This window comes from Sphaeramia orbicularis, chromosome 21 (genome assembly GCF_902148855.1).
Source record: "Sphaeramia orbicularis chromosome 21, fSphaOr1.1, whole genome shotgun sequence".
Taxonomy (NCBI): domain Eukaryota; kingdom Metazoa; phylum Chordata; class Actinopteri; order Kurtiformes; family Apogonidae; genus Sphaeramia; species Sphaeramia orbicularis.
The window spans coordinates 15,724,080-15,736,662 of NC_043977.1; the positions used below are offsets into that span (position 1 = coordinate 15,724,080).

Here is a 12,583-nt window from a genome sequence, read left to right on the forward strand (position 1 = left end):
TTAACCGAAAATGTAGATGTTTTTTCTTTCCTCTATGATATATTATAATATTATCCTCTGTATTTTTCTGTGAAAATCTGCTGTTTAACAATATTTAATTTACTGCTCATGCAGATGTTCATAAAAGCTCATGGTAAATTCAAAGCTTATTTTATCAAATCAGAGAAAAATGATGACAAAGTAACTTGTTCAGTAAAAACAACCACATACAAACACTCCCATTTATCCGGCTACTTGGGATTTAGTGGTGAGTCAGTGGTGCAGAAAATGATAACGTTTGTATACTCATTCATTTAAAGTTGAGAAGGTACATTTTATATGAATTACCAAATGCATTTCTGATTCAAAAGTTACTAAACATTTTAGATGAATAGATGCTTTTTGGTCGACAGTGGCTGTTTAGGTCTTCGAAGGTTAAAGCCATCAAGAAACGATCCCTGTTAAATTTATAGTAGACAAAATATCTTTAAGTTCAACGAGAGAGAGAGAAGAGCTTCCATTACCAAATTATTAGTTATTTCTAAATGTCTTTAAGTTCAAAATTATGTACATTCCAGTATTGTTCATTAATTTTGTTAATTTATTTGTTTTGAGCAGAAGAAAAAATTAAACATTCTTTGTGTACAAGGAACTAATATCTGAGCAAATAAATGAATTTAAAAAAGGTGATCAAGACAAAAAAGCAATTGCCATGTACACTATTAATATCAAAATAAATTCAATATGTACTGCTCAAACAGGAGTGGGAAGCAGAAAACTTATTAAATCCCACCCCCATCTCACATTTATACAACATAACACATGACTGTTGCTTCCTTATGCATCCTATGTTTGTCAGCAGGGAGGGGACACCTTTCCACTGGAACATGTCGAATTAGAAGGTGTGAGGTGAGATTAACTCCATGCAGCTCTGTTCACTTATGCGCACACACACACACGCACACACACACACACACACACACACACACGCATGCACGCACACACACACGCACACACACACACACACACCATCTTCAACACATTTCTATTTAGCCACTTGTGAGTCTGTGTGTGTGCTTCTGTTTGTGTGTATAACCTGTTGACAGTGGGAAAGTCATCTCTCCAGGGCTTTTTTAATAGACAGTATCTCTGACGTGTTGTGTGTGTGTGTGTGTGTGTGTGTGTGTGTGTGTGTGTGTGTGTGTGTATACCTTTTCCTTCAAAACCTTCAACCACTTATTTTGTCCTAAATTATTTCCATACTGGACTAACATATTTAAAACTTTAACAGATATGCTTCATATAGAGTTGAAACCTGATCTGCTTTTGGTTGTACTTGGAGTCTCGAATCAATTTTCGCAACTTAACAAACACCACCATCAACTGCTATCTTATGCATTTATTGTAGGAAAAAAAGGTTGTTTTGTTGTTTTGGAAAAAATCTGAAGTTCCTTCAGTTAAATTATGGGCTGGAAGAAATGGTTAAACTCTCTCACTTGGAGAGAATCTGGCTCTCAGTAGTCCCTTTTCCATTGGATATCTGCGCAAAACTTTACCAATATTTGCTAAATGTCAAAAAAACAGAAGTGCGTAATGTCGGTTTTTCCATTAAACCACAAATCCGATGATTTGTTTATTCCAGTCATTCCATAAACATGGCGCCGAACGTAAATATGGTGTTGATTTACAGATGTAGTCATTATTATTATATATTACCCCTCTATCTCGTACTACATTAAAAAATAATTGGGTTTCCTGGTGTGTCCACACATACCACACCATGTTTCTTCTTCTTCACTTGTAACATCCGTCAACATCCATTTTTTTAATTCACCTGACTCTTGTTGCGATAAAAGGTCTTTCCATTGCAGTTTTGTGTGATATACCATTTATGCTACGCCTGAAAAACCACCTCTTGCCAGCGCAAAAACTTTTAATCAAAAAATGAGACTTTTGGCGAAATTGTCATTTTTCCATTATGTAAATTTTTATGTGCAAGTTATATTTGTGCAATTTGAGGGTCAATGGAAAAGCGACTATTGTTAAATCAACTACACCAGTTTAATCAGATTTGGCATCCCCTTCAACAATATATTGACAACTCAACCTGAATATAAATAGAAATTATGTGGCCTCCCTTGGTGTGATATGTCATAAGTCCTGGGATGGGGGCGTGGATGGGTGGGTGGGTGAGGGTTGTTAAATTGTTTGTTTGTTATGTTTGCTTTCCTCTGGTTTGTTCACTCTGTGTTTATTTCTCAAAATGTGGACAAATTGTAAGAATAGATGTTTTTGTGACTAACTTCTGAATAAAAAGATTAACAACGAAAACCTTCAACAACTTGTTGTGTCCTAAATTAATTCCAAACTGGACTAACATATTTAAAACTTTAACAATATGCTTATATAGAGTTGAAACCTGATCCGCTTTTGGTTGTACTTGGAACCTCTAGTCAGTTTTTGCAACTTAACAAACACCACAGTCAACTGCTATCTTATGCACTAGCAAAAAAAGGTTGTTTTGTTGTTCTGGAAAAAATCAGAAGTTCCTTCAGTTAAATTATGGCTGAAAAAAATGGTTAAACTTTCTCACCAGCTCTCATTCTTAACTAAACTACACCAGTTTAATCAGATTTGGCATCTCCTTCAACAATGTATTGATAACTCAACCTGAATATAAATAGAAATTATGTGGCCTCCGTTGGTGTGACATGTCATAAATCCTGGGATGGGGGGGGTGGGAGGGGGGTTGGATGAGGGTTGTTACTTCTGCCAGGAGGTATTGTGATCAGTTTGCTTTTTTTGTTTGTTTGTTTGTTTGTTTGTTTGTTTGTTTGTTTGTTTGTTTGTTTGTTTGTTAGCAAGATAACTCAAAAAGTTATGGACGGATTTTCATGAAATTTTCAGGGAATGTTGAAACTGGCACAAGGCAGAAATGATTACATTTTGGTGGTGATCGGGGTAGGGGGGTGGAGGTGGGGGGAAAGATCTGTCTTGGTGGAGGTCTGCGCTCTCCGAGTACTTTTCTTGTTAAATTGTGTGTTTGCTACCTCCGCCAAAGAACGGTGGAGGTTCTGTTTTCATCGGGGTTTGTCTGTCTGTTAGCAAAATAACTCAGAAAGTTATGTATGGATTTGGATGAAATTTTCAGGAAATGTTGATACTGGCACAAGGAAGAAATGATTAAATTTTGGTGGTGATTGGAGGGGGGGGACAAAGGGGGAGATGGATTTTTTTGTTTGTTTGTCTGTCTGTTAGCAAGATAACTCAAAAAGTTATGGATGGATTTTGATGACATTTTCAGGAAATGTTGATATTGGCACAAGGAAAAAATTATTACATTTTGGTGGTGATCGGGGGGGCGGTTTGCCTTGGTGAGGTCTGCGCTCTTCAAATGCTTTTCTAGTTATGTTTGCTTTCCTCTGTTGTTCTTTTGGTTAGTTCACACTGTTTATTCTTAAAATGTGGACAAATTGTAATAATAGATGTTTTTGTGACTAACTTTCTGAATAAAAAAATTAACAACGAAAACCTTCAACCACTTGTTTGCTTAACCTGATAACTCTGATGCCTCCTGCAGCTTGGTCAGACACTTTCATTAACCCACACACAAACATTCTTTCAGGTGTAACTCTGTTGGAGAAAATGAAATCAGATATCAGGCACCTGAATGTGATGCCTCCTCCGATTGTGCGTGGTATGACAGCGAGCTCATTACAGCATATATTTCAAAGCAGTATTACCTTCACCCACCTCAAGCCACATTACTGAAGATACAGCTTAATATTATTTCATCTTTTCGACTTAGACTTCTCATTTTTTCCCCAAACCTCCCATGCTTGGCAGTGTCCGATTAAATTAAGCAGCAATTAAGATCATCGTGGATAATATAGGTCTCAATGTGAGAAATAGGGGAAAAATGTTAACTTGTGTAGAAGATGATTAAAATGCCTCATTATGATGAATAAAGTTTTCCCACTGGGGAAAACCAGCGCAGATGATAAATATATGATCAAACACACTGCATCACATCTGTTGTATGAGAAGGTAATGATGCAACTGGAGCGGATGTTTAATAAAGACGACGAAAAGCTAATGTATCAGTCTGGTAGCACATCCTAGTTTGTTCATGTTGTTTACCAGTATTGATTGAACTGTCCACCTGGCCAGAGGGAGGGCGGATGTGATTCTTTTCTAAAGTGGTGTTTCCCTCCCAGTCTGTACTGAAATGCTAATAATGCACGTTGTTTGGGCTGGAGGGAGTCCATTACGCTGACTGTATCGCATCTTTGTCCATCGGGGGGACACGCACACTCACACAGGGGAATGAAGAGTTACAAGAGGAAGAGGAAGGAAGAGTGAGAGGAAGAGAGGCAGGAGCGTGTGTGTGTGTGTGTGTGTGCGTGTGAGTGTGTGTGTGTGAGTGGGTATTGAGGCTTGGACACAGCAGACACGTGTCACCTCAGTTCCTGTGCCATCAAGCTAAACTGACACAAACTGCCCCGGGCGGCCCTATCAGAGATGGACTTTACATAACGGCTGAGTCACTCGCAATCTATTTTTATGGCTTTGAGGTGTGTGTCTGTGTTGCAGTACATATATCTCACTAAGAGCCAATTAGGGATTTACTTCCTTCACAATGACGACACACTTGTGACATCATAATTTTGGCTAAAAAAAAACATTACGTACATTTTGCTTTTGAGTGGATTTTTCTATTTATTTAATGCACTCGCACAATTCCTGTTCTTGGGATTTTTCAAAGTTTCTTGTGTTTAACCCTTTCATGCATACTGGTCACTACAGTGGACAGCTATTCTACAGCTGTTCTCTTGTATATTCATGGATTTTGTTGTTCTTTTCGGGGGGGGGGTTTGTTTGTTTTTTTTACACATATCTTTATTAAAGTTTTAAGACACTACAAATCTTTTCTGACATGAATTGGTAACATTATGTGGATCTCTCCTGAGCATAAACCCCCAGAATCACAAGCCCTCCCCATAGTTTTCACACAGTTTATCAGTAAATACATGTTTCTGTGCATCAAAAATTAAACATGTGGTGTCCAACTGAGTGGACATTTTTGCAACTTAATGAAAAATAGGTTCATAAGAATTTTTTTTTTTTCATTATTATTTTTTAAGTATTTTTTAATTTTTTAAAATTATTTTAATTTTTTTTTTAAATTTATTTTTCAGAAAAAAAATTTAAATCACATTGTTTTTTTCATGCCTAAAGAGGAATAAAAACGCTCAGGAAAAAATTTTGATTAAGGTTCTCATAATTCGCGCATGAAAGGGTAAATTAATTTTTTTTTTTTTTTTTTTTTTTACTGTTTAACTCAGGGGTCTCAAACATGAGGCTCGGGGGCCAAATGCAGCCCGCCAAAGGTTCCAATGCGGCCCGTGGGATGAATTTGCAAAGTGCAAAAATTCCACAGACAAGGCTGTGGAACTCATTTTAGTTCAGGTTCCACACACAGAACAATACGATCTACAGTAAAATAATAAAAGCATAAAAACTTACAAAAAATAATGACTCCATATTTTCTCTCAGTTTGATGTGAAAAAAATAATATTACACTATGCCTATAAATAATGACAACTTCAAATTTTTGTCTTTCTTTTCTAGCAAAAAATAACATTAAATTATTAATATATTTACATTTACAAACTATCCTGTCACAATAAAATGTGAATAACCTGAACAAATATCAACAACCTGACATGTCTAAAAAAAAATTAAGCACAATTTTAACAATTTTCTGCCTTTTATAAAGTTTTTAGTATTCATTTGTTTGTTTATTTCAAGCATTTACAGAATACATGTAAATTCAAAATTAAAAAAAAAAAAAAAATTCATTCATCTATACTCAAAAAGGAGTGGGAAGAAGAAAAACTTATTTAATCCTACCCCCATTCTCATCATCAAATAACTGAACGTAATAACATTTTAAATACTCACTCCTGTCCTTTGACTTCAAGCCAGAAAAATGAACAAAATAGAACAAAACAGGCCTATACAAAATTAGAATAAACTCATTTGACAATATTTACATTGCATAACCAAAACGTGTGTTAAAAAAAATAGAAACAAAGTACATTCTTGGTGGTGTTACCACAGATAACAGTTAACTTTCAACTTACAAGATAATAATTACATACCAACAATGGTAAAAACAAAAAACTGCAATACTACAAGTGGTAGTGTCTTTGTAGATCTGATCCATAATGCACATGTATAAATGAGAAATTGAGGCATAATATTGTTAAAATTGTACTTATTTTTCTTAAGAAATTTCAGTTTTTTCAGGTTATTCACATATTGTTTGTTTGGATAGTTTAAAAAAGTAAGTATTTTCATAATTTAATGGGTTTTTTTGCACTAAAACAAGACAAAAATATGGGTTGTCATTATTTATAGGTTATAATGCTATTATTTTACTGGTCCAGCCCACTTGAGATCAAATCGGGCAGAATGTGGCCCCTGAAAGAAAAATTAGTTTGAGACCCCTGGTTTAACTGATTTTTTCAGCCACAGAAGGATATTAATTAACCTTGTAAGACCTGCCCTCTGAGCATCTACTGATCTAAAATGTTTAATAACCTCTGAGCCACTAATCCTATCAATACATTTTAATAATTCAGACAAAATGTAGTGTCTTTGTTTTTCATAGTTATCAGATATGACCCATTTGGATGTTGAGAGACTCTACTGAACCTGGAAACACCATAATCTTCTGCAACATTGAGTTTAGACCAATAAAATCAATGTAGTTTGACAAAATGAATGTTTTTGTAGATGCTTGATTTCATATTTTGCTGGAAAACTCACTTTTTCTTCAGTTTTCTCACTTTTGATTTAATTAACTTCACATGGTTTACATAGTGAATTAAGTATAAGACAATACCTGATATTCACTCAAAATGTGAACTCTAGACGATCATACATATAATAATAAATGGTGAATCACACAGGAAAGATTAAATGTAAAGAAAAAAATCATTTGAAGGTCACCACAAAAATATTTCTAAGTCTGTAAAGGGGAAGTAAAAGTTAAAGTCCTTACATTGCTTCTCTTTGCAAAAACACACAAGTACAAATATATGAAAAGTTTCACAAATAGGCTTTTTTTTTTTTTTGCAAGAACCATTATTCTGAAGAAAGAATTGCATTTTGATAGGCTCAAAAACTTTCCAGAAGCATCACTGGCTTTTGTCAATTTTTGACATACATAATGTGTTTTCAAAGACAAGGTCTAACGGCTGTTTCCAACTCTAATGGTTTTTAAAACCCACTAGTGGGGCACCCCAGACACTCATCTGGTAAAGCAGTAACCACATGGCCCAAGGCCTTAGTGCAGCAACCGGAGCTCAATTCCCAAGCCAGGTCCTTTGCTGCATGTCATCCCTCTCTCAGCTCACCTTTACTGTCTCTAATAAAGGAAAAATACACAAAAAAATATATAAAAACACTATTAATCAACCTCTGAGCACAGATCTTCTATGCATAAACACACACAAGGCCTCAACAGGAATGTGGTAATGATAGTAAATGAGTGTCTATTCTGAAGAAAGAAGTACTTGAAAATAAACTTGAGTTTCGTAGTAGTTTTTAGTACATTTTAAGAAGTTGCTGACATGGTTTAACTGTTTAATTTACTTAAATTTCACTTCACCGCCTTCACAGCTGTGAGGTTAAAATGAGGGTGAAAAATTTATGCAGCACATTATCTATTGTGTGCACCACCTGATCACGCAAAAAAGAAGATCCACAACTTAAACTATTGAGAAAATGGCCTCATCTGTTTTATTCCTGTCTACATTTGGCAAAATAATAAAGTAACACCCAAAGAAGTGCATTTAACTTCATTTTAATATTAATCTTAATATACCAATATTAGATTTATACGTCAAAAACAATTAAAAGAGCAGTATTTTGCACAAATAATCCCTCATAAAGTAGTTTCTGCAGATTAATATGAAAATTAGTGTCAATATAATTTTCACTGTGTAATTTTTGAGGAATTTTTTTTTGTGTGTGTAGATGTAAATCACGAATATTATTGTTCAGTCATGATAAAACAAATCCTGCATTTAACCTAATTTTAATATTAATCTTAACATACCAATATTAGATTTATACATCAAAAACAATTAAAAGATGAGTATTTTGCACTAATAACCCCTCATAAAGTAGTTTCTGCAAATTAATATAAAATTTAGTGTCAACATAATTTTCACTGTGTAATTTCTGAGGATTTTTTTCCTAAAGTATAGATGTAAATCATGAATGTTATTGGTCAGTCATAATAAAACAAATCCTGTAACATGATAATATTTTTTGATATAGTCTTTTATGATTGAATATGATTTATGATGCAAAAAACACCAGAATTTATAGGTTTGTGTACAATTTGCCAGTGCATGCTATCAGTATTTATAGTATTTGCTAAACAACATTTGCAGCTGTTCACCATTTAAAGGACAAACACTTTAAATGAAAATATCTCAACCTATGAATGATTCATACGAATACCCAACAACAGCATTATTAAACTGCTCCTTTTGTTATTGCAGACTCCGTGCTCTGCTCGGTGACCTTAAACGCCACATCTCAGCCACCCAAAAAGAAAATACTGACCTTTGCAGTCATATTTATAGTTTATGGCTGTGCGACTTCTCTGATAATTCTATATTTATGAGAGCAGTGTGTGTCAGTATTGGACAGCATGGAGGTCTGGTCCCACATGTGGCTCAATTTGAGTTATTTTTGTGCATAAATGTCAGTAACACATGCAGTTGGTGTCGAGCATGTGTACAGTTTGCTCCGTCTGATGCCAGAGAAGATTAACAAATCACTTATCCAGCACTTCAGTCTTCAATAATTTACATCCTTGCATATTTTATGACTTAAATCTTGCTTGAACATTTATCTATCAAGGTGCATTAATGTTGAGCATAAAGGCAGTCTGTTGTGTGGTGTCAGTATGGATTGTCTCATGCATTTACATCTGACATAAATGTAAAATCAGATAAGTAAGCGTTAGAGATGATTTTTTTTTAAATACTTTTCAATATGTGTATGGAATAATTACAATACGCAGACCTTGACGCACAAACTAAATAAACCCAAACTTGTGCATTAACGCAGTTAATTCCGGTAAAACTGTTTACATTGATGTATTTAATGAGAGGAAACATTTTCAATAAACTTGAGTGAATTTTAGTCATGTTCACACACAAATACACACATACACACACATACTGACACACACCTGTCTCCCATGCTGAGTCCCGCTGAGCTTTCCCTGCTCCACTTTTTTTTTTCATCTGTCATTCTGGAGCATGTCAGTGTTTAACCCCCTCCCACGCTGCCGCAAATACACACACACACACACACACACATAGTGGCTTTCTTCTTTAGCAAACTGCACAAACATCAACAGTCGCTCAAACACAGCTTTTGTCTGCCCTTTCCACTTTAACACACACACACACACAATGCATTTACGCACAAACACACAAAGGTAATCTAGGGCAGCAGGTTTAAACAGACACTCCTCTTTTCTCTATATTATTATTAGGTCATGCTGTTAAACATTTAAAGAGGTGTCTATGTGTGTGTGTGTGTGTGTGTGTGTGTGTGTGTTTTGAGGGTGGATGCATATCAACTCATGGCTGACAGGAATCATTTTGTAGTCCGGTCAAAGAGGGCATCTGCCATCCCACCAGACTCTGTTTTTCTCTGCAGGAGAGAACGCAACAGTTGAGGAGGCTGCAGGGTTTCTTCCTCATGGCTGAATCCAGCATTTAGCCTGCTTATGGATTTTTAAATACCAGAACGTGGCGTCCGGAGCTCAAAATAAGGAGGTTTAAAATTTTTAAGCTCAAACTTGCACTTTCTTGGTGAGTTAGCTGAGATGCTTGGCTTGTTTAAATCCTCCAGGGTATTTCAGGGAGAAAATAGGAATGTGGCTTTCCTTAAAAACGTTGACTAAACTAGTTGGGTCTGGTCATGCTTTTCTCCCTGTTAATAAGCCGTCCTGGTGAAATATGCTGTGTAAAATAATGAGTCAAAGGAACATAAGTGGATAAGTGAACTCTATATAAGTGAAGCTGGGTTGGATGCGCATAGCCTCCACTACAGCCCTGCTTAAATGTCCTAAAACCCTTAAAAAGTAAAGTGTCCTTGGTGTGTCCTTCCTTCACATTCTCCACTTTGGAATGAGGACAGTTTAGTCCTTTTCCTGCTTTGTGATTGCTGGAGAGAGAAACAAAACAAAACAAAACAAAGAAAAAACCCATGCCCAGATTAAGAATGGCAATCATGTCTCACATCTTTAATAGGTTTATGGTGGCAGGTAAAGGCATGTAGGCACTGGGGGCCAACGTGCCTGCAATATTGACAAGTCTTTCATTAATCTTGAACCAATATGCTGTGTGTACAAGTGTGTGTAAAGAGGACTGGACATAACATGAAGGAATGGGCTCAGAGATGTCAAGGGAAAATAAATGCGCTATGCGTAAAAGCATTAGCGGGGTGTTCTTGATAAGGAGTCAAAAAACACGGCACAAGACAGATTAGGAAGAAGATGCACAGGAGCCAATGGAGATAATCCTGTTATCTCGTTGGATGTAAAATGCCAATGTTGGAGCATCCTTAGAGACTAGATGAACTGAACATGAACTAATGCTGCAGATGTACAGAAGAAGGAGAAAAGGAGGGAGGTGGATAAAACAATATTGGCAACCTGAGGTAAACACTGTTGTTCTTGACCTTAAGGGACACCCACGCCGTTTACCGCAATGTCACTAGCGATCTTCCCACTCCGTCTCAGAGAACCCACACGCGCGCCCACCCGCACCACGTTTTCTCTTACTTTGATATCCTTCTGATGACATTGGACCACCTTTGAGCATCCCCCCTCATGCCTGTCATATATAACCCCGGACTGCTGTTGACTTGTGTGAAATTAAAGTATTTGTGGCTCGGTTCGTTTGTGGTTTTCTAACAGTCTATACCAGGTGCCGGTGGAGACGCACGCCGGTCATCACCTTTTTTTTTATTTATTTATTTATTTATTTATTTATTTTTTACCAGAGCGCATTTAACATTACGCACAGGAGGAGTGCGCGCGTCTACGCACACGCACACACATATTCAATAAAATAAAATCTTTCAAACAAAGCTCAAAAGACTAGACACAACGAAGACGAGCACACTTACGGGATGACCCTGGGCTCCTTGGGCTCCTCTGTGCGCCCCATTGAATTATTCCCGTTATTCCCGTTATTGAACTGAATCCTCAGATGCCGTGGTCGCAGTCCACGTCTCTGCAAATGTACCAGAGGATCACATAAAGGATCAGGAGTATGGCGAAGATGAAGAGCGCTACTAGGATGGCCTTGGTCACCGGAGAGATGAGCGACTGCATGTCAGGAGCAGAGCCGGGCAGAGCGGCGTGAATGCTCCGCGTCCGTCCGTCCGTCCGTCCTCAGTCTGCTGTCTCTCTCCCTCTCCTCCTCTCTTCTTCTTCTCCTCCGCTCCTGTGGCAACTGTTGAGGACGGAGCCCGGAGCTTTATCGTGCGCGGACACACACATTTAGAGCCTGACGCACATGCACACGCACTCCCCGACGCGTATATTTACCGGCGATCCAAGGCGCGCAAAAAGCGAGTGGGGGGCTTCCCTGGTTTATAGAAGCGGCACAGGATTGTCTGTCCCCAGATCCACTCTTCTTCTCCGGATGCCTGTCGCACATCGGTGAAGACAGAGACAAGGGGAGACAGCAGTGATAACAGCTGGCGTTTGCTCAAAATAAGATCTCACAACATAAACCCGAGCAGGTGAAATGTTGAGGTGAAATCCAAGGGAAAAGCCTGTCACGCACAGAACGGACAAGTCAAGTTGCGCGCCGAGCTGCCGCACTTCGGGGTCGGCAAACAGGTTGATTAGTATTCCTCACAGCGGAGTGTGCGTTTGGTTTGCGTATGTGTGTGTCTGTGTGCATGACAGCCTATCGTCTTATCACGACCCTCAATACTGTTTTCTGTGAGAGGCAATAAAACATCAACTGAAGGATCACTGGATTAACACACAAATTATATTAGGTTTAAGCCTTTAACACTTGATGCGCCCCTCATCTTCTGCAAAGTCTTTAAGTGTTTTCCCCCTTCAACACCTTAGAAATAACTCATCCTATAGCACAGGTGTCAAATAGGGCTGAAGGATATGGACAAAATTTCATATCTCGACATTCATGCCAGATATCTCGATATCAATATGATATGACTACGGGTTCGGTGAAAACCAAGCATTTTTCAGAAAAATACAAACATCATAATACAAAAGAATGTGGAAAGTGCAGTTTTATGTATAAGAACTCACTGCCAGTCATCAACATTAACATAAAGTACAAATAAATGAAATTTGTTGTGACTTCCAGAGCTGTACATGCAGGGTGAGCATGGGGGAAATCTATATCGTTTATATCGTTGCTTTTTCGATATTAATATCGTGAATGTTCAAATCTCGATATCGATATGATAATGATATATCTTTCAGCCCTAGTGTCAAACATGCGGCCCGGGGGCCAAATCT

At 37.4% G+C, this 12,583-nt stretch overlaps 1 protein-coding gene across 3 annotated transcripts in view; it reads right to left on the bottom strand.

Annotated features, from left to right (window-relative positions):
- Positions 1-11,986, bottom strand: part of LOC115412190 (dehydrogenase/reductase SDR family member on chromosome X) — a 68,859-nt gene extending 56,873 nt beyond the window's left edge. For 2 of the 3 annotated variants that reach the window (XM_030124537.1, XM_030124538.1), the window contains exon 1: positions 11,209-11,984. The gene's annotated coding sequence lies outside the window, so the exon portion shown is untranslated. Of the gene's footprint in view, positions 1-11,208 lie in introns of all 3 variants that reach the window. The other variant, XM_030124535.1, reaches the window with a different exon arrangement.
- Positions 11,987-12,583: the final 597 nt, after the last annotated feature.